Below are 20,585 nucleotides of genomic sequence, written 5' to 3' on the forward strand. Positions count from 1 at the left end.
TTGATTGATCCAACTTTTCTTTCGATCAATCAAATTTCTTTGATCTTATCCCCACTTACCACTTTTGTCTTTTTCCCAAAATATCCCAAAAATATCTCAGATTTGTCTTATCCCAAAAAGGCGCCGCCAAGGTTTGATCGATCTGGTCATACTTTGATCGATCTCATCAGAATTCGATCGATCAAATCTCCTCAAGTTTGAAATAAAACAGAGTCTAGCTCATTGAAAGATGGCTCATAGTACAATCATTGAAGGGTCCCTAGTGCATGAAACCTGACCATTAGGTGTAACATTGAAGCTACCTATATAAGGATTTTTAGCTATTTTTACAAAGAGGGAAGATCATATATCATCATACAACAATAGAATAGAGGAGGAAGCCTAGAGATTAGAGAGACACACACACCATTTGGGAGTTCTTCCATTCATCTAGGGTTTCCATCAAGGAGAAGAAGATTAATTCTACCATGGAGATGGCCCTTGAAGGTTGGATGACTACATCAATGAGTGGCTAAACATCTTCTTGGGGCTAGAGTTAGCCCTAAGCATGCCTTCTAGATCTTGATGTTTTGTATTTTGAGGGGATTTATGTTGTAATTCTTGTATTGACATTTGATTTATATATGAATCTTGTTTCTATAATGATTTGTGTTGTTTAATACTTCTAATTGATCATTTCATTTTATTCATATATCTATGTATGCTAGAATAGATGTTCATGTATTTATCTCTTGGTTTTGTGATATTGATGCATGTTTATATGTGTTGATGCTATGAATCTAGAGATTGTCAAGGCATGGCGCTTTAATGGAATACTCTTGTGGCTTGTTTGATGGTTCATACTCATTTCTTGATGGATTGTGCCTCTACCATAGTTTAATTAGCTTAATTTTCATGTCTCTAGTTTAGTTGTAGCGTAGTTGCCTTATTTTTCTAGATATGAGGATAATCCATGCTTGTTATTTGATGTTCCATGCTTATAAATGCAAGTAGTATAATTCTCTGGCTTGTTAAAGTGTTTGATTGTGAGCTTAAAGGAAGGAATAATGGTTTAGTTTGATAAATTGTGCTATTCATTAGGTTGTCTAGACAATGTATACTTAATTAGTCATCTATGCTTGTTGATTCAATCAATCACATATATTAGTGTTGCAACATATATTTCCCCTCATTCATTACACATTGAATATCTAGAAAGGTGATGTTTAGTGGTGACCTCTAAATCCCAAGATCTCTCTCTCTCTCTCTTGTTCTCTACCCTTTATTTACTTTAAATTGCTTTGTATTGAATTTGTTTACATTGTAGTTTTAATTAACCAATCAAATCAACTTTTTATCACTCGACCTACTAGTCCGACCTTGTTTCCATATTAACATTGCTCCCGATCCCTTGGGACGATCCCTACTCACCCTAGCTATATTAGTAGTTAGAGGTAGTAGTGGCACTTTATAAATTCAAACTTAGCCACTCTTTAACACATTTTAACTTGTTGGTTCACGACGACACCAAGTTTTGGCGCCGTTGCCGGGGATTAAATTGGCAACACCATATTTTGGAAACAATTAGGAATTAATACTCTTTTGATTGTGTCTTTACTTTATTTATTTTGATTACTTATTGTGTTTGTTTTTGATTGGCTAGGTGCATTGAGAAAAGAAGTGAAGCAAATGAGAATTGGAAAAGCAAGGAGCTAAGCTAAGCATAAAAAGGGAAAAATTCTAGAAAATTGCAAAGCAAAGCAAAAACTTAAAAACAAAACTGAAGTTGCTTAAGGACCCTTTGTGAGCTTTTTCTAACTCAATCTCTAGTTAAATCGTCAGCCCTCGTGGTGGAAAGTTCTTAAATTCTTAGATAAATTGTGAGCCCGCGTGGAGGCAATTTAATTTTTCTTACATATTTTTCAAAGCATGGGAGTATGGGATCAATGTATGTGGATGATGTTTGTTGATTGATTGTTGCGGGGGCGAAGTGTTTGATTCTATTGTTTTGTGGGTGTGTTACTTGAAGTTTTGTGTGGTCCTTTCCCTACCCTTCATTCTAGGCATTTTAATGGAAAATTTAGAGGGTAATCTTGGTTATTTAGACCCGCATTTCATGGAACACCCTCCTCTCAACCAATTTCTTCCTGGAGTTCAAGCTCCAATTCCTTCAATGATCCTTCGTGACCATTATAATCTCCATGAATACCATGCACCAACTTGTATCATGCTTCCTAATTTTGGAGCTGACCAATATGATATTAAGCCCGAGACTATTCAAATGTGTCCACTTTTCTATGGATTAGATGATGAGGAACCATATAAACATCTTGATGAATTTATTGAAATATGCTCCACCGTAAAGTACATGAATGTCTCGGAAGAAGTCCTTAGGTTGCTCCTTTTTCCCTTTACTCTTAAAAATAAGGCAAAACATTGGTTTAACAACTTGGGGGCAAATTCAATAACTTCTTGGATACAAATGCAAAATGAATTTTTAAAATTTTTTTACCCATTAGGTTGACCAATTTAATGAGAACTGCCATTAGAGAATTTTCTCATGAGGAGGGAGAACTTTTACATGAGGCTTGGGAAAGATTGAATGACTTGCTAAGGAAATGGCTATACCATGGCTTTCTTAAATGGCAAGTAGTTCAATATTTCTATGAAAGTCTATCCGACACTCATAAGGACATTGTTGATACATCATGTGGAGGTTCATATTTCGGAAAACATGAGGATGATGTTTGGCACCTTTTTTTAAAAAATGAGTGAGAATTCATTGCATAAGTCTCACACTTCTCGGTTGAGTCATGATTCTACTAACAAAAAGAGAAATTTGAAAGTATATCAAATTGAAAGTCCAATAGAGATTGTTGCCAAGGTCAAAACTCTCACTCAAAAACTTGAACAATTTATATTGAGTCAAAAACCGGTAATTCAATCATCTTCTCTTCTTAATCATCATCATCTTCCTCATTTCTTGTGATCCATGCATGACTTGTTTAAGTGTATTACACACTACTTCTAATTGTCCCCGTGGACATGTGCTTGATGAATGCTATAAACAAGTCAATGCCGCATTTATTTACCCTCTTTCGAATGCTTATGTTCGAGTGTGGAGTGACCATTCAAATCCTTTTCAAGCTAAAAATTTTCAAAACTGATATATTCCTCCTCATCAAAGAAATAAAGGTCCAAAAGGATTTGTTTCATCTTCTTCTTATCATCAAAGAATGAATCAATTCTCCCATCCTCAAGCTTATAATTCTCAAAGTAGCTCTAATCATCCTCATGCACTTTCTAGCAATTCCACATTTAAAGATAAGGTCTTAGTGGCTTTAGGTAGTTTGGAATTGAACACCAATTTGTTACATTCTCATTCTCAATCGATATCAAAGCTTGAGTCTCAAATCGGGATGATAACTAATGCATTGAATGCAAGAGAAATTCGTAAATTGCCTAGCCAACCCGAAAGGAACCCAAAAACCCAATATTTTGAGGGAGCAAACTCTACATCGAGGTGCCCTTCCCAAGAGCAAGTGCAAGCATTACTACTTTGAGAAGTGGTAGGCAAGTTAACAATAGGGTTAAACAACTAAGTAAAGATAGTGAACCGGTGCAACCCAAAGTTGACACCCATCCCATTTTCAGTCCCACTCATACTTCCTTAGATGAAAATATCACCATCAATAATTCTCAGCCCTTTCCATCATCCCCTCAAGTTGCAAGGTCTTATGAGCCAAAAGCTCCATTTTCTTATGCTTTAAAGAAAGTTCGCCTTTTGGGAGGTAAGAAGAAAAAATCCATGACATGATGGAGGTGTTTAAACAAGTGAACATAAACCTACCCCTCTTGGATGCAATTAGGCAAATTCTGCCTTATGCAAAAATTTTGAAAGATCGTTGCACACAAAAAAGGAAGAGTAAGGGACAAGATCCTAAAAAAGTGTTTCTCACGAGCAAGTGAGCTCCATCATTCAACATAACACTCCACCTAAGTTCAAAGATCCCGGTGCTCCAACCATCTCATGTGTGATTGGAAACTATAAAGTTCATAGAGCTCTTCTTGACTTAGGAGCGAGTGTTAATTTGATTCCTTACTCTGTGTACTTACAACTAGGATTGAATGAATTGAAGCCAACCTCGGTGATGCTCCAATTAGCCGATAGATCCATCAAAACTCCTAAGGACATGGTTGAAGACATTCTCATTAAGGTTGACAAGTTCAATTTCCCGGTTGATTTTGTGGTTTTTGATACCGAACCGATTGCTAATCCTACGAACCATATTCCAATCATCTTAGGAAGGCTATTTCTTGCTACTGCAAATTCTACCATTAATTGTAGATCCAGGGTTATGGACCGTTCTTTTGATAACATGATGGTTATTTTCAATACAAGTCGACATCCTATAAATGAAGATGAGTGTTGCCTCATAGCTGTCTTGGATGTGCTTCTTGAGGAGTCCATTCCTTCCATCATAATTAAAAAATCAACCGACGATAATCTTTCATCCCTCCTTTCCGAGGACCCTCTTGCATCTTGTCTCCTTGAAATGTATGGTAATTGTGGGTTTGATAATGAAGGATCAATGAGTGAAGTAAATGATTTAATGGAATCCGTTGCAAGTTTGGACTTTCCACCTTGGAAAGCTCTAAAAGAATCTCTTCCTCCACTCTCTAACGCTCCACCGGTCCCATCTTTAGTCTCTCCACTCATTCTTGAGCTTAAAACTCTTCCTTCCAATCTCAAGTATGCCTTCTTGGTCCCAAAAGAGACTCTGCTGGTCATCATTTCTTCAAGCCTTGAAGAAGACCAAGAGAATGATCTTTTAAATGTGCTTAAAGAAAATAAGGACGCTATTGGATGGAGTGTGGCGGATCTAAAGGAAATTAACCCTTCTATTTGTATACATCACATACTTATGGAAGAGGATGCAAAACCTTTTAGGGATGCTCAAAGGAGATTGAATCCAAACATGAAAGAGGTAGTAAAAAAGAAAGTTGTTAAACTTTTACATGCCAGTATAATTTATCCAATCTCTAATAGCAAATGGGTGACTCTAACTCAAGTAGTTCCCAAGAAATCAAGGATTACAGTGATTGAAAATTCAAAAGGTGAGGAGATTTCTAAGCGTACTGCCAATTCATGGCGTGTATGCATTGATTACTGCAAATTGAACGCCACCACTAGAAAAGATCACTTCCCTCTGCCATTTATTGATTAAATTTTAGAGAGATTGGCCGGGTAACAATATTACTGCTTTCTGGATGTCTATTTGGGTTACAACCAAGTAGCTCTTGACCCTTTAGACCAGAGAAAACCACCTTTACTTGTCCTTTTGGCATATTTGCTTATAGATAGATGCCATTTGGTTTGTGCAATGCCCCTACCACATTCCAACGGTGTATGATGTTAATTTTTTCAGACATGGTGGAAAAGTACCTAGAGGTCTTTATGGATGATTTTTTTTGTCTTTGGGTCTTCATTTGATGCATGCCTCAAAATCTAAATTTGGTGGTTAAAATATGTCGTGAAACAAACCTTGTTCTTAGTTGGGAAAAGAGTCATTTCATGGTTCAAGAAGGTATTGTTTTGGGTCATGTCATCTCAAAAAGGGGAATTGAGGTAGATAAGGCAAAAGTTGAGCTCATTTCTGAATTGCCTCCACCTTCTACGGTGAGAGAGGTTTGCTCCTTTCTACGTCATGCCTGCTTCTATCGCCGTTTCATCAAAGACTTTAGCAAAATTGCTAGACCCTTATGCAATCTTCTTGCCAAGGAAACACCACTCGTCTTTGATCAAGCATGTCTTGATGCTTTTCATAAACTGCATAGTTTATTGTCATCTGCTCCTATTATGCAACCTTCCAATTGGCCATTACCATTTGAAATCATGTGTGATGCCTCTGATTATGCCATGGGAGCAGTGCTGGGACAAAGGGTAGGCAAACTTCTGTGCGCTGTGTACTATGCAAGCAAAACCCTCTCGGGAGCTCAATAGATCAAATAATGGGCTTAACTAATGCAATTAAGGGCGCTTAAATATGAAATATTTGACGCTTATCACCACTTCAATGTATCTCCCAACCATCTATAAAAATCTTAAGTAAATTTGCATCCAATAAAAATATAATCTGTTGTATCAACATCTCTTTGAAATAAAGAACATCTAGCCACCAAACAATCCTTCCTCTTTTGAAGATTCACCATAGAAGGAATACGATTTTGCAGCACAAAAATTGTAGTGACGGACCATTGAGGCCTTGCATGACCCAATAGTAGTTATACTAGTTAACCTCAGCTACAGGAACTCTATACAATTGCCAAGCTTTTTTTGAAGGAAAACATGGCCTTATCCCATAGCAACTTATCCTCAGTATTATGAATAGGAACTTCCAAAAAAAATTCTCTGAATTGTTGTACAGCAGGCCCCTAAAGAATATTTACATTCCATCTACCATTATCCATTAAACTGTCTAGAGAAGCACCCCTAGGAACATTTAAAGATCTAAATACTCTATGTCCAAACTTATATGCAATAGTCTCACCATCAGACCAAGGATCCTGTAGATAAATTGATCTACCATTCCCAATAACATGCTGGAGCATTGTATCTCTCATCTCCAAAACAGATTTTCAAATAACTGAATGAGTACTCTGAGGAATGACAGACCAATAAGAGACTTGAGGAGTGTATTTCTTTTTAAACCATGAAACCCATAGCCTATCTTTACTTATCAGAAAATCCCAAGCTAAAACAACCTTCGAAGCAGCTTGGATGTCCACAAGTATTCTCAACCTAAGACCACCTTCAACCTTCACTCTAGTAATCATATCCCAACTCATTAAATGCATCTTCTTTGAATGATCAGTGCTACCCAAAGAAAATTTTTACACAACTTTTGCAACTGATTAATCATTAAAATTGGAACATTATAAAGGCTACACCAGTACAAAAAGATAGGAGATACAGTGGATCTGATGAGTTTAACTTTTCCAGCAACTTATAGCATCTTATTACACCAATAGTTAATTTTTCCAATGACCTTATCAATCAACCTATAACAATTTGACATTTTCAAACCATATGGACAAAGAGGTAACCCCAAGTATCCAAGAGGAAACTGATCTTCTGAGCACTTCAAAATTCTCAACAATGAAAGTTTTCTTCCCACTGCCCTTGAAAAAATGACTATACTCTTTTGATCACTGACTTGTAACCCTGTGAGCTCCTCAAATTTCAAAACAACCAAAGTTATAGCATTTAAAATTGAAGCCTTACAAGCAATGAGAATGTCATATGCAAAAAACACATGACTGAGAAATGGTTGAACTTTAGCAGCCGAGTGAGTAACACAGAGTTCTCCCCTTTGAACAACAGCATTAATAATAAAAGAGAGATGCTCAGTGATTAACGTGAACAACAAAAGGGACAGAGGACATCCTTGTCTTAGACCCCTTCCTGGTTGAATAAAACCTTGAGGAGAACCATTAATCAACATATAATATCTAGTAGAGCTGAGAATTAAAGAGATCTAAGAAATCCAAGTAGCACTAAACCCATATCCCTTTAAGATTCTTAACAAAAAATCCCTTGAAACAGAGTCATAAGCTTTTTTAATATCCATTTTCACAGCCATGGAAGCATGTCTTGGTCCCTTGAAATCCATGATCATCTCATGTGCCAAAATCAGAGCATCCTGGATTTTTCTAACCTTAATAAATGCACTTTGTTCAAGCCCAACCAATGATGCTAACACCATGGACAACCTATTAGCCATTATTTTAGTAATGACTTTATAAAGAAGATTACACAGAGCTATGGGTCTGTAATCTCCAAGCTTTTTAGCATTTCCCACCTTAGGTATCAAAGTAAGGAAACAACTACTCACCCCCATAGGCATCCCCTTAGTTGAGAAAAAATGGTGGACTGCAGCAACTACATCTTTGCCCACCATAGACCAAAATGATTGATAGAAATAAGCTAGAAATCCATCTAGTCTAGGAGATTTGTTAGGATTAAAACCTATGATAACCCCCTTAATTTCTTCCTCACTAACCATCCTATCCAAACTTGCAGCCTCCTTAATATTTAGCTTTTTGGTAGGGGTTTCAATATCAGGAGTACTCTTATTTCTTTTAGAAAACAATTTGTGATAAAAGTCCACAAACCAAGTTTTAATCAATTGTAAATCCCCAATAGTTTGGCCACTATCATTCTCCACTAAAGTAATGGAATTGAAGTTCCTATGTTGCTTCATATTGCTATAGAAAAAACCAGTACACCTATCTATATCCTTTAGCCAAAGGATTTTAGATTTCTGGGCAACCAACACCTCTTGGTCCACTATAGCAGCTTGGTAATACAATCTAGCTTCCTGTTCAACTTGAAATTTGTTTTCAGATGGATCAGTCAATAGAGCTAATTGTGCATAATCTAATTGCTGTTTAGTCTCAATTATTTTTTCCCTAATATTACCAAAACAATTTTTGTTCCAGTCCTTTAGATATTGCTTTACCAACCTTAATTTATTCAAGAGAACATGCATAGGATTTCCAGTTATCTCAGCATCCCAAGCCTTCTGAACAATATCCCGAACACAGCTTTGCATACACCACACTTTCAACATTTTAAAAGGTTTAGGACCTGTAGCAAATTCCTTAGAAATATGAATGGATTGCCCATAATGATCAGAGCAGGCAGCTACTGTGTATGAAACTTTGGTACCTAGTAACTTTTCCATCCATTCTTCATTCAAGAACATTCTATCCAACTTGACAAAAATTCTCCTATGAGTTGTCTGTTACACCAAGACCACTCTCCATTTAGAGGATACACCTCACTAAGATTAGTTTTTTGTAAACAATCGTTAAATTCATTAAGGAGTCTCTGTAGAACCCTTTTTCTACCCTTCTTATCACTAGAAAACCTTATAGCATTCCAGTCCCCCATGGTCATCCAAGGGCCACAAATAATAGTAGAATAATACTCAATAAAACCCTATAAGTCTACCCTTTCCTTAGCCAAATTTATAGAAATCTTCTCCAGTGCTTAAGACTTTTACCTTAAGAAGCATACATTGAGCCTGTACATCAAGCACTTCAACAGAAAAAATAAGAGGGTTCTAACCTACCCATATCCTACCATAATCATGAGCATCATGGTTATTAATCTAGTCCCAGTTCATCCTCACTCTACTGGTAATAGTATCAAAAGCTTCTTTCTTCACTTTAGCTTCTACAAAGCAGGTAAAATGAGAGGCTTCCTTAGTTATCTAATGAGCAACCTCCCTCTACCTTCTAGGCTTATTTAAGCCCCTTACATTCCAGAAACCTATTAATGAGAAGGCAAAGATAGGGCAGAAACCCCTCCTTTACTTTTAATAACCCTATCCGAAGTTGTCGTTGCTCTGTATCTAGACTTCTTACTCAACTCCAACTTAATAGCAACCTCACCAGGCCTATGAATTGGAGTAACCTGAGATGAAACTCCCATTTTATCCTCATTAACATACACACCAATCCTATTTTGAGCGAGTTCCAAAGGAGGGCTTACCACATTTTCAATAATTAAAGAAGTAACATTTGTCATGACTGCTCTTGATTCCCCCTCTATAGTAACTTTATCAATCACCGGGCTTACCACAGTTTCATTAACCAAAGAATCAATACTCGTAAAGTATGCTCTTGAAACCCCCTCTATAGTATCATCAACAACCACAATTGCAGTGTCAACATCCATAATATTTGACTCTAACTCAGGAACCTCAATAATGGACTCTAACTCAAGAACCTCAACCATATCCAAATTAATCTCCTTGCTCAACAACTCTCCTTGTGGCAATACCACCACATCTTCAGTCTGTTCCAGCAATGCAAAAGAATTATAAGTAACTACTAGTGTAGTTTGAACCGGCCTCACGGGCATTTCATCAGCTACCTGCTGAGCAATTTCCTCAGATACTAGTTTAGTTTTCTGCTTCACTATCCATTTATCCACCATTTGTTTTTTAGGTTTATGTAAAAAATTTTGAAGACACCGCTCTGCAACATGATTAACTCGTTGGCATATTGAGCAAACCACAGGCTTCTATTCATATTTAATATAAACAGTACAATCTTCCCCATGAATGTTAACCACCAAAGTCTCTGGTAAATCCTTCCTAACATCACCCTCAACCATTACTCTCACAGAATGGCCTTTATCATGATGTAACTCCGGATCATCCATATAAATTGACTTTGAGAAAAGGGAACATACCTTAGAAAGAGATGTAGAATTCCGACAATGGACCTGGAGATCATGAACCCAAATCCATATTGGTAGTGTATCAAAATTGTCCCTTTGTAAGACCACGTTCTTACACCACTTCTTAATGATGATAACTCGACCTTCAAAGGTGTGAATACGTGATAAAACCTTGTGTACATCCTTAGGTTGCTGAAAATGTACCATGAAAAATCCATCTTTTAAATAAACCAGTGTAACTTCCTTGGACCAGTGTTTCTCGATGAATGCTTTAAAGTATGGATAGTACGGGTGCTTACCCATCACATACCCCACCATAGAAGATTTCCAATAAATGATTTCATTTGCTGTATCATCTTCTGTGATTGTAATCTTTGAACCAATAGCTATATTAATATACTGCAAGTTAATAAAAGATTTCACTTCGCTCCCTTCAAAACAACTTCTCCAGGAGCGACGATGTGTTTTGATAGAGTAGATTATCGGTCAGTCAACATTGCCGGCGGGAGGGAGGAGGAAGAGGCCCCCTCCATCATGCTTCACCCCTACTAACCACACCACACATGCAAAACCCTAACCTTAAATCATCTAGCATAGAGAGAAAAAGGGTAAAAAGGGTATATTCGCTCTATCAACTTCAATACCTCACTCTGAAATGAAATGCCCTAAAATAATCCCCTCTCGAACCATAAAATGGCTCTTCTCCCAACTAAGAATAAGATTAGTTTTCCTACAATGCTGAAGCCCTAGGGACACATGTTAGAGACAGTTTTTGAATGTGGACTCGAAAACAGAGAAGCCATCTATAAATACCTCAAGAAACTTTTCAACTATGTCCAAAAAAATAGACATCATACACCTCTTAAATGTTGCTGGCGCATTACACAATTCGCAAGGCATCTGTTTATATGCAAATGCATTAAATGGAAAAGTGAAAGAAGTTTTCTCTTAATCCTTAGGACCAATGGTCACCTGATTATAGCTGGAATATCCGTTTAAGAAGCAATAATAGCTCTGGCCAGCCAATCGCTCTAGAATCTGATCAAAAATGGTAATCGAAAATGATCTTTTCTAGTAGTGGAGTTAAGTTTTCGGTAATCAATATACACAAGCCATCCAATGGTGGTACACTGTGGAACTAATTCTCCCTTGGAATTCTCAACCACTATAATACCTGTCTTTTTAGGTATTAACCGAGTAGAACTCACCCATTTGCTATTTGAGATAGGGTAGATGATTCCTGCATCTAGCAACTTCACAACTTCCTTTAAAACCACCTCCTTCATATTAGGGTTTAATCTTCTTTGGAGTTCCCAAGATGTTCAGGAATCATTCTCCAAATGAATCTGATACATGTAAATTGTGGGACTAATTCCTTTTAAACTAGCCACACTCCACCCAATAGCCTCATTATTTTGCTCAAGAACTTTTAAGAGACTATTCCCTTGGGAACTTGTAAGATTGGAAACAAGGATCACCAGGAGGGTGTCATTTAAATCCAAAAAAACATACTTGAGCTTGTCCGGTAGTGGCTTAAGCTCAAGCTTAGGTGGAGACTCTAAAGAAGGAATAGGCGGAGTACTAGAAAGTGGAGGAAGAGGCTCAAGTCTAGATTTCCATGGAGGAAAATCTGTGATAAGAGTGGAGTTGAGTAAGGAATTCACTTCAGCTATTGAAGATTCGATATTGAAATCTTCATAATTGAAGTGATTCAGACAAGCTTCTGAAGGATCCTTTGATAAAATAGTTGGGAGTGATTCCTCAACCAACTCATCAATAACATCAAGGAAGAAACATTCACTATCATCGTGGGGATGATGAATAGCATTGAAGATGTTCAGCTTGACTTTCATATTTCCAAAAGATAAATCCATGGCTCATGTCCTGCAGTTAATACAAGCATTCGTTGTGGCTAGAAAAGGATGCCCAAGAATGACTAGGATATACTTTTTGGAATTGTGGACCTGTTCTGTATCAAGAACTAAGAAATCGACTAGAGAAAAGAACTTGTCCACTTTTATGAGTACATATTCAACAATACCTTATGGTTGTCTGATAGAACAGTCAGCAAGTTGTAGAACAACCGACATAGGTTTTAACTCTCCCAGACTTAGTTTCTCATACACCGAGTATGGGATTAGATTCACACTTGCTCTAAGATCAAGAAATGCTCGCTCTATCACATTGTTTCCAATGATGCAAGAAATTGTAAGAGCACCAGGATCTTTAACATTTGGAGGAGTGTTGTACTTAAGAATAGCACTTACTTACTCCGTGAGACAAATTTTCTTAGGAACTTGGCTTTTGGATATTCTGTTAAGATTGCATAAGTCCTTTAAAAATTTGGAGTAAGCTAGAATTTGCTTTATCGCATCAAGTAGAGGAAGATTAATTTTGCACTGTTTAAAGACCTTTATCATATCTTAAATTTTTTCCCCTTACTTACCAAAGTGGGAGGGTTCCTTGAGATGTTCAGGATAAGGTGCTCTTAGCTCATAAGCTATCTTAAGGTTGGGAGGAGCTAAAGAAGTAACTCCACCTTCAACTCCTGTGGGGGATTGTGGAATAAAGTTTGAGGAAACATCCTTGGGATATGGATTATGAATGATAGGAACAATGGGAACCCTAAGCCTCACTTTTTCTTCCTGTCCTTTTTCAACTTGATTATCAACCACTTTATCACTCTTTAGTGTAGTAATAGCCTAAACTTGCTCATTATGAATACCTGAGGAATTAATTTCATCAATCATGTAAGTCTGCCCTTTCGGGTTGGCTATTGGCTGACTAGGCAGCTTTCCATCCTCTCTTCAAGATAGAGTACTCACTATTTACCTAACTTGTGCCTCTAGATTTGCTATCACTTATGAATGAGAATTAAGAAGTTGGGTATTAGCTTTAAGATCAACAAGAGCATTGAGTACTTGATCCTCCAAAGTAGAATTTCTAGGAGGAGGTAGAAGATTAGGAGTTTGAGTGGGTTAATTCCCGAACTGAGGTGGACGATAAATACCAGATTGATTAACAGAATTATTTTGTGGCATAGGATTGGATGAATATTGGTATTGTCCCTATAATTAAGGAATAGTGGTTCATTGACTTTGATTACGCCATGATATATTTGGATGATCTCTCCAACCAGAATTATATGTAGAAGCATATAGATTGTAAACTGGTCTAGAGAATGCAGCATTCACTTGCTCTTGAAGGATCTCAGATGATTATCCCATCATAGGGCAAGTGTTAGCAAAATGGAAGGGATTAGCATAGATTGAACAAACTTCCTTTGGCAAGGCAATTTTTGGAGTAGCAACAAGAGTAAAGCCAGATGATAAGATTTAATCAAACAGACGATTTAATGCTTCTATTTGAGCGGCTAACTCACAAGATTTGTCTACCTCATAGAGTTTTTCAACCTTATGCATTCCAAGTGAAGACCTAGACCTAGAGGAAGAAGCATGTTGCATTGAATTTTCAATTAGGGCCTCAAATAGTTCCCAAGCGTCAGGTGGATTCTTATGCAGAAAGGCTCCATTACTAGATGCATCAACCATGTTTCTATAAGAATCAAAAAGACTATCATAGAAAATCTATATTAAGTGCCATTTAGCAATATCATGGTGTGGACACTTTCTTAGAAGATCATTATATCTTTCGCATGAATCATAGAGCTGTTCTCCCAGGATTTGGGAAAATGCCATGATTTCTCTTCTCATTTGACAGGTTTTACCCACTTTGTAATACTTTTTCAAGAACTTTTGTTGCAATATGTCCCATATAGATATGGAATTTGGTGAAAGGGACTACAACCAAGTTCTTGCTTTGTCCTTGAGAGAGAATTTGAAAAGTTGCATCCTGAATGAATCATTGGTAAAAGTGGTTGTTGTGTTATGTCAATTATAATTAACTACTCGCAATAGTACGAATTTTAGTCAGATAGCACTATAAAGAGGGTGTCGAATCCACAGGGAGATGAGTTATTATGTTATGCTTTAATCTCTATTGGTTTACAAGTAACTGATTAAATTGATTGATTAGTTGTCATGATTATAAACTAAAATTAAACGAGATTGATCAGAGAGAGAAATGTCTTAGGGCTTTGATTTAACCACAACCTTCATACTATGGTTAACTGTTTCAACTCTAGGGATTTAAAAAATTATATTTCAAATGAATTGAACTCAATAACATTTGTTTAATTCGGGTTTTAAAAAAAAAAAGATGTTTTATAAATTGCAGTTAACTATAACCTATTTGCGATTAGCATGGACTATCCACCTACTTACTCTAACTACTTTAACTAATTTGTAAACAATCCATCTTTCCGAAGCATAGATTATGAAAACATTCTTTTATAGAAAACATTGGAACACCATTACATGATCTCCATTCTTATGTTCGGCAGGGCTCCGCCAGATACCGTCCAATAAGAATGGGTTGAGAATAGAAAACGAATAGTTATATCTTAGACAAGGTAATAACAATTCAAAAGCTATTTTAAACTTTAAATCCAACTGAGTTGTCTCAATTGTCCATAGTCATGTAATCAAAAACGTAATATATATTAAAAATATCCCAGGGATAAAATAATTAAGCCATAGTACTAGATTGGGTTACATCAATGCCCTAAGAGAGGAATTAGCTACTCATGACGATGCTGAATATCATCTGTGTTGTAGTCACCTCCATTGTCACGGATGACACTTCTCTTCTCAAGATCTTCACCTTTTAAGGTTATGAAAACCCTAAAAGCTGCCACCACAGTATCAGCCTTGTGAATAACATGAGAAAAAGAAACTTCTTTTATCAAGGCCTGTGCTTTCTTTTATAAAAGAAAATAATGGTCTGGTGGGCTTTTATGTCTTCTGGCCCATCTGGAATGAGATACGACTTTAAAAAGAATAATTCCATAACTTAAATCTGATCTGTCATGGAAGGCTCGAGCTTTAGGAAGTAAAGCTTGAGCTTTGAGGTTCGGGCTCAAGTTTTTGGTCCAAGGCTCGAGCTTCATTGAGTTATTGCTGGAGCTTCAAGGAATGGTGCTCAATCTTCACTTTTACACTCAGCTAAATTTCTTCAACTATTTTCCGAAGCATCTTTTCCTTTAACACTTAGAATATTTTGGGATTCATCTCTTTTAACATTACTCAATCCAAGCTTCATGGGCTCAAGCTCTAGGTACCAAGCTTGGGCTTTAGGTACTCAAGGCTTGAGCTTTGAATAATGGTGCTTGATCCTTGAGGTCTGGCACGAGGCCCTGGGAGCTTGGTTATTTCACTAAATCAACTCTTCAAATTCCAATGCCTTATGCTGGAGCTTGAGGGCCAAGGCACGAGCACCCTGAGGTTAGGCTCGAGTACCCTGAGTAGGGCTTGAGCTCTGAAGGTACAAGGCTCGAGCTTTAATACCTTGTTGATTTTTTTTCTTTTTCTTGCAGGGCTCGAGCCTTAGGACTTAGGCTCGAGCTTTGGTTCTTAAATTCTTCCAAACTTCAGCATTTAAGCTCTCAGCTTGCTTTGAATGAACGACAACGACTCTGTAAGCTTCGACATCAGTCTTTTCATTATAAAGTCCCGGTTTTAACCATTTCTCTAGGAAAGTACCTATAAACACACATCAAACATAAATTAGTCTAACAATGGATAAAAGTATCACTTTAGGCCTTAAAATACATATCTTTAGGGGCCCAAATATGCAATATTCAACACTCATCACATCCCCAAACTTACATATTTCTAGTCCCTTAGCAATACAGAACTAAAAAGCCGCTTTTGTGGGAATCACGGTTGCATTTAGCCTATGCAGCAAGCCTTTAAACCCCTAGGTGACCCATAGTGGACAAGTTGTAGTCTCGTGAGGGTTTCGAGTGACGATACCCACAAACATCTCAAGCAGTGCCTTAATTGCACAACAAGCTCATTCAAGCCTATTTTCAAATCATAATATCCCTGTAGTTCATTAATCAATCAAATATAGCAAGTACAGCCAATCATATTATTAGAGAAACTTTCAATTTCCAATTTCAATTTAGTAGCCATGGTCCCCATATGTCAGTTTAATCATTTATTCTACAATCTTAATCTCCAAGACTCTTTAAAATGATTTTACAATTAAACGTGTGGCTTACTGTCCATTCTTGCATTTATTCCTTGCTATTTCTCTATTCACAGGCAAACATTTCAAATTCCAACTACCATGGCATTATTATTTTTTTTTATAGGTATGAATTTTTTTCTAAAAGGATACTGTGCAATGTTCAGGTCTATTAAGTTTTCTAAATCACCCATGTAACGAACTTTCAGCTAATGACTCCCAGACCAGATGGTCTTAGGGTATTAAGTGATAAAGCATCCCTCCGGACCTAATTGTTTAAGTAATATAGGCAACCTAAACTGTTTATGTAACAAACTTTCAGCCAACGACTCCTAGACCAGATGGTCTTAGGGTATTAGGTGTTAGAACACACCCCTAATGACTTAATTGCTCAAGCAATCTAGGTACAGACCTGAACTTAACCCTTTTTTACTTCTTTTCTTCACCTTTTTTTTTTTTTTTTTTCATTCACATTGGTGAATAATTTTTTCTTTTATTGCATTGCATACATACCAATTTTTTTATTCTTTTTAATTATTATTTTCTTTTTCTTTTTTTTATGCCTTGGTTATCAAAATCTTCAAATCCACCTGCTCATCTCAGTTTAACTCAAAACAAAACAAGACTTCTAGTGTTTACCCCCACAGAATTCATGTAAGTATGAATAGGTGCAAAGTGTAGAATCTTAGAGATCAATATCATTAAAAAATAATCATCCTAATAGAGTAGACCATAGGCCACCAATTTATTTCAAAAAATTATAAAAATCCCTGTTCACATTATTTTGGCATACAAACTATTTCCAACCAACATCAAACTACAAACAGAATATATGACAATCAACAGACTCAAAATCATGCTTATAACATCAAATATCATGACCTTGTGGTAGCAAAAATTTTGACTTTTTTTTTTCAAATTTATCGTACCCCTAAACTTAGTGTGCACATTGTCCTAAATGTAAGAGAACAAAAGAGAGTTAGAAGATATCACCATACAAGCAGACTAGTAAAGATAGACTAAAATAAAGCACATAAGGGTAAAATGGAGAAATCACTCCCAAATTTAATCTGTAGTATCTGGCAAAATCAACAAACTCCAACACATGTCAAAGTATCAAGTATATGGAGTAATAATAGAGAAATATCACATGTAGCTCAAATATCAACACAAGGATAAAATAGGCAGAAAATATGTCGATAAAAGATTAATATCAGTACAATGCTTTTAAACTAACAGACTTAGGGCAAAAATATAGCATAAAGAAATAAATACATCAAAAATGCTGCCCTAGTCAACAAAAATGCCTATCTAGGAAAAGAAAATACAGAAAAGCCCAAGATTGCCAATTTATATGAGGTAGAGGAGTATCAGTAGAAGTAGAAGGGGCAGACGGAGTGTAGCATAATAGCTCCTCAAGAATGCTCTGCTGTACAATTAGCATCTATCTCAGTACTGTCTGTCCATCCTGCAGCTTTGTTACCCTCGCCTATAACTCTCTAATCTTAGCCTGAGAAGTACTCTTAGGCTGTGTTACAAGAACTGGCCTCCTCCTCAGTGGGGCCTGGCTATCAAAGGTATTCATCTCATCCTCGGTGGCCTCCTCAGTATTCTCTGGCAACCTAGCAGTAACTGCTATATAACCCTCATCGCCAAACTCCACTACACTGCAGTGATGTGCCGGCATATGTGTCCATACCTTATTCCATTCCTTCATTCCAAACTTTGGAGATTCATCACAAGACTCCTCTTTTTGACCTATCACAAAACCTTGTAGCTCTAATAGCCTAGTAATCATATATGGAAAAGGTAGCATATGTGTAAGAACATTCTTATATAGTCCAATCTCTGACCAAAACTCTAGTAGTTGGCAGAAAATCATCCTAGGAAATGAGTACCAGTGCTCAAACTGAATAAGATATAGTGCATGGAGAAAATCAGTATTCCTAATAGTCTTATGCCCAAGAGGATGGACATTAGTAGAGATAATAGAATCTAGAATCCATAACCTCTTCGGAATCTTGGCCTTGGTAGTACTACTACGCTTACGGCTAGCAAATCTACAAACACACAATTTTTGAATCAAATTTTCTGCAATTGGTACCCTAGGGAAAGCTGTGAAAGTAGGATAACTATGCCTCTCATCGACCATCTCAGGAAGCGTATGATAACATTCTAAAGTTGCAGTAATAGCACAAGGATTAATAATCAACTCATGCCCATCGATCATAGTCCTAAGCTCCCAAGGGTCATCCTCGCTATAAACAAGATTGAGATAAAACAAAGGAACAAGATGAGGATAAGCAATCTTAGTAACAGGGACCATAAGATGTAGAAGATGCTTGTAACTGAAGGATTTCATAGCCCATTTAATTCGAGGATTAGTGATGAACGCTTGATAATCAAATATGGTTTTATAAAAAATTGGAATTGTCTTCCAAGCACTTAGTAAAACATCTTTAGTCACCCTAGCGTGCTTAGAAGGAGCAAGATGAACCATCTCTACTTTTAATTAATAATATCCTCCAAGAAAATCCCTAAAATCTCTAATTCTTTTAATCTGGAAACTGAGGCTCGAGTTTAACCTTCTAGGTTTGAGCTTCAACCTATACTCAAGCTTAAAGTTATAGAGCTCGAGCTCTACCTAGAACTACACCAAAACAAATCTTAGTAATTAATACACAGATCAACCAAGAATCCTTTTAGACAACCATTATATGCAGATGATGTATAAAGTTCTAAAAAAGCATTCATCCAAAAAGAAACTCATGTTATCCTACTCCAGATCTAGAAATTTAATCAACTAAGGAGGAAGTAATGCAAAGAAGATGAAGAAGAAGATTTTTACCTGAATAGTACCTGCAAATCTAGAAGGAGAACGTTAAAAATCATGGTGAATTAACATGGAGAAGAAACTTAGAGAGAAACTTTACAAGAGAGAGAGATATGAGATAATAGAAGGAGGAGACTCGGTCTTTTAAAAACTTTCAAAACCCACAGCTTGAGCTTCAGAATAAGAGCTCGAGCCTGTCGCCAATAACCCTAAAGTTAGCGATGATGGAGAGCTCGAGCTTACTGTGTGCAAGCTCAAGCTTCTGGTAACTGATGCTCTAGTTTTAGAGTGAAAGCTCGAGCTTTGAGGTAAATTTTTGTATATTTTTGTTTTTTCAATTTTATTTTCTTTTTCTTTAATAAACCTAACCTAAACCAAACTAAAAATAAAATATGAGTTAAAATAACAAAAACCTAAAAATTAAAGCAAAAATAAAAATAAAAATATGAATAATAAATATAAACTATAGTACAACATACAAATGCTAAATTTAACATTGATAGCTCGACAACATGCTAAGTTTAATGTCGATAGCTCGACAAAATTTAACCTCTCTAGTCCAAGTAAATAGGATCATGAAGTTCTACTGCCTCCACTGTCTCTCTCTACGCACTACCTTCTATGTAGGGTTTAAGTCTCTGTCTTTTGACTTTGGACAATTGTTCAGTCTTGCAATCCTGTATCTCTATTGCACCATAAGTGTAACAAAAACAACCATGTGTGGACCTTCCCAACGTGACTTTAGCTTTTTAGGAAAAAGTTTCAGTCATATATTAAACAACCAAACCTTCTTCCCAGGCTTAAAAGTCTCACGCAAGATATGCTTGTCATGAAATACCTTAGTCTTTGATTTGTAACCTTAGCACTCTCATAAGCATCATTACGTAATTCTTCGAGCTCAGTTCGATAAAGTTTCTTGTTAGAACCAACCAAGTTCATATCAAAATTGAGCTTTTTTATGGCCAAGAAAGCTCTGTATTCTAACTCTACAGGAAGATGACACCCTTTACCATAGATGAGACGGTAAGGTGACTTACCAATCAGAGTCTTAAAAGCTGTTTGGTAAGCCCACAAAGCATCATTTAATCTTAATGACCAATCTTTACGATCTGGCTTAACCATTTTTTCAAGAATTCTCTTAATCTCACGATTAGATATTTCAACTTGGCCACTTGTTTGGGGATGACAGGGAGTAACAACTTTATGAGTGATGGAGTATCTTTGTACCAAAGTATGGAAATATCTATTACAAAAGTGAGCACCCCCATAACTAATAATAGCTCGTGCCATACCAAACCAACTAAAAATGTTCATTTGAATGAACTCAACCACGAGTGCGTGATCGACGGTTTTAGTAGCCACTGCTTCAATCCATTTAGACACATAATTAACAACCACAAGAATATATTCATTATGATTTGACTGCACAAA

The sequence above is a fragment of the Cornus florida genome, unplaced genomic scaffold (assembly GCF_030987335.1).
Source record: "Cornus florida cultivar Cherokee Brave unplaced genomic scaffold, ASM3098733v1 CherokeeBrave_3.0.0_Hap2_Chr01, whole genome shotgun sequence".
NCBI lineage: Eukaryota > Viridiplantae > Streptophyta > Magnoliopsida > Cornales > Cornaceae > Cornus > Cornus florida.